The 3,009-nt window shown below is 41.3% G+C and overlaps 1 pseudogene; it reads right to left on the bottom strand.

The window, feature by feature from the left end:
* Nucleotides 1–406: 406 nt before the first annotated feature.
* On the bottom strand, nucleotides 407–2,747 carry LOC148035668 (uncharacterized; annotated as a pseudogene).
* Between the last annotated feature and the right edge of the window lie 262 nt (nucleotides 2,748–3,009).

Raw genomic sequence — 3,009 nt, 5'->3', positions numbered from 1 at the left:
CAAAACTTCCATAAGGGCGGAAAATTCTATCCATCATCTTGTTAAACGTAGTAGGAGCATTGGTTAATCCAAACGGCATGACTAAAAATTCATAGAGACCAAATGTCGTTCTAAAAGCAGTCTTATGGATATCCTCTGGCCTGATTTTGATCTGATGGTATTCACTTTTTAAATCTATCCTGCTAAACATTCCTGCTCCTTGTAATCGATCAAGAATGTCATCTATCCTTGGAATTGGAAACCTATTCTTGATCTTGTTCTTATTCAAGGCTCTGTAGTCAATACACATTCGCCAGGAGCCGTTCTTTTTCTGAACTACCAACATAGGTGAACAAAACGGAGAACTACTGGGCTGAATTAGTCCTTTCTCTAAAAGCTCATTAACTTGTGTCATAATCTCTTTCTGCTACGCTGCACTGACCCTGTACGGTGGTCTATTGGGCGGACTAGTCCTTGGAATAAGATCTATGGTATGATCTTCAGGCCTCTTAGGGGGTAACTCTTCTGGTAATGAATCTGAGAAACAGTCACTGAATTTATCCAAGAAAGCCCTTCTACTTTCATCTAGTATAGACACATTACTGTCAACTCCATTAACTTGCTTTGCAAAAACCAAATATGCAGAAATATGATTTTTCATTACAGAAGTAATTGTAGAAGCAGAAACAACTGGGATAGACTCTCCTTTAAGCTTCACATCTAACACATGAGTCTTACTCCTATGTACAAGAGTAATCGTTCTGTTGTAAGTATCCAAGATAGCATGCTTCCTGTGGCACCATGGAATACCCAACAGAACATCACAACCCTCTAGACTCTAGAGGCATAATAGGGAACTCCTCTGTGTCCACATAGCTGTGAATATGCATTCGAAGTTTGCCAAGAATGGGGGTGACAGGTTCAGTATGTCTTGGGTATGCCAAATCAGCCTGTCCAACTGGTCCCATTTTCTCGGGACGTATACCCAATTTAGCTACCAATGCTGGTGAGATAAAGTTTGCACGAGCTCCAGGATCAAAGAAAATAAGCACTGTGGAATCTCTGATCATTCCCCAAGCTCTGCACAATTCTGTAGCATCATCAACTGATTGGTCTCCCACCATATCAAGCACTAAGCCAATGCTGGGCTTCTTTTTACTTGGCGCATCTTTATCCTCCACATCTTTAGAAAATTGTTGTGGGCTCTTAGAAGCAATATGGCCTTTCTGTTCACAAATAAAGCATTTTCCAGGCATCATTAAAGCCGTTCTTTCTTCAAATGATTTGCCAAAAAGTGGCATCTTTTGTCCTTTATCCTGTTTAAAAGAAGTTTGAGGTTGCTGCTGAAATCTTTTCTTCCAAAAAGACTTCTTTGTAAAACTGGTCCTTTCTTGAAATTGGTTCTTCTTCTTGCCAGGATCCTGCTTAAACTAAGAATCCTTCTTTTCAGTGCCTTTAAAGTTGTCAGCTTTTCCTTTCAACAATGCATTTGCCACACCAGCATTTTCAATTAATTGTACCATATTTGTAACCCTAGTCTTGGTACAGTAATCCTTGATGGCTTCGGGCAAACCGCAACAATACTTTTCAATTTGTTCTGACAGGGGCACTGTCCTGTAAGAACTCACAGGCAAAAGTGCTTCCCAAAATTTCTTATTGTACTCTTCTAAATCCGTATAATTTGCCGCGTCCAATTTATGCCATGTAGTCATGACATCTACTTCAAATGTGTTAGTTAACCATGAGGTTGCAAACAACTATTTGAAATGAACCCAAGTGGCAGGTGCATATCCTTGCATCAACAATATGTTCCACCACTGCAAAGAAATACCTTTCAAAAAAGTTGTAGCCTTCCACACCTTAGAAGTCTTAGTAAAATTCCCTTCTGTGTAAGCTGCATCAAACTGCTGTATAAATGTCAAAGCTTTCAGCTTATCTTGCATACCACTGAAGGTTTCAAACTTTATTGCCTGACCACCCTCTTTATAGTCTTTAGGCTTTGCACTTTTTGGTGTTAGGTTGTCATAGATAGGTGGTTGTAAAAAGGGGTGTCCCTTAGGTGCATTATCAGCATTCATTTCACTTGTCTTAGCTGCCATATGCCCACTAGGCTGAGAAAAACAGGTGGCTGCATTTTGTACTCCAAGCATCAAATAAGGACTCTGTAGAGTTTGATAACCGGGCTGTAGACCAATATTAGCATAAAGTGGGTTCACTGCCTCAATAGGCATCATTCCCGGTGGCCCTCTAGGCAAGTATCCTTGATAACCCGTGGGTAATCCAACCATTGCTTGAAAAACTGACCCACCATCAAAGTAACCAGGATAAGTAGCAAACTGAGGAGGAATAGTCTGTTGTGCCACTTGTGCATAACTACCTTGACCATTTATTCCCTGATCCTGTGCTTGTGCTTCTTGTTGCATTGGACGTGTCTCCATGTTTGGTGTCTTTTCCACATGCTCACGCACATTAGAGGTTTGCCTTTTTGCGCGCTCCATGGTATGATGTGATGACTCAGCCTGAGAATCCTCATTATGTGACTTGAAATTTTTTTGCATCCGAGGATTCTTTACCAGCTGTTGGAAAGAGCCAACCATACTGAGGAGTTGTGCCATAAACAAGTCCTCCTGTTCTTGCTCCTCATCATGTGGTTCAATCTCAGTTCTAGAAGGTGTTGACACCTATGCACCAATACTCTCTCTTCAGTGTCTATGAGCAGAAGAAGAACTCTCTTCTTCATGGGGGAGTTTTCCTTTGCCTTTATCCATGTCTGCAATCTCTCTAGTCTTGTAATCTTTGTAAAATCGGTGTGTATGGCCTTTTCACCCAAAACTGTCCAAGCTTAAATTCTTACAGAAAAGAATTCAAATCTCGGGGATGGAACCATGAAACCGGTCTATGACTCACATAAAGCGGTAGTTCCTTCAATTAACACCTGGACTTTACATACACACACATAAACAGAGACCTCTCTCCCTCGCTCAACACCAGTTTGGCCCCGAAGACCGGCGCCCCTCTCGGTATTTCTTT

Source organism: Lygodium microphyllum, chromosome 5 (assembly GCF_053477565.2).
Source record: "Lygodium microphyllum isolate KBCC chromosome 5, Lygodium_microphyllum_v1.1.10, whole genome shotgun sequence".
NCBI classification, from domain to species: Eukaryota; Viridiplantae; Streptophyta; class Polypodiopsida; order Schizaeales; family Lygodiaceae; genus Lygodium; species Lygodium microphyllum.
Note: the sequence above shows the minus strand (reverse complement) of the source record. Positions and strands in the feature narration are given on the sequence as shown.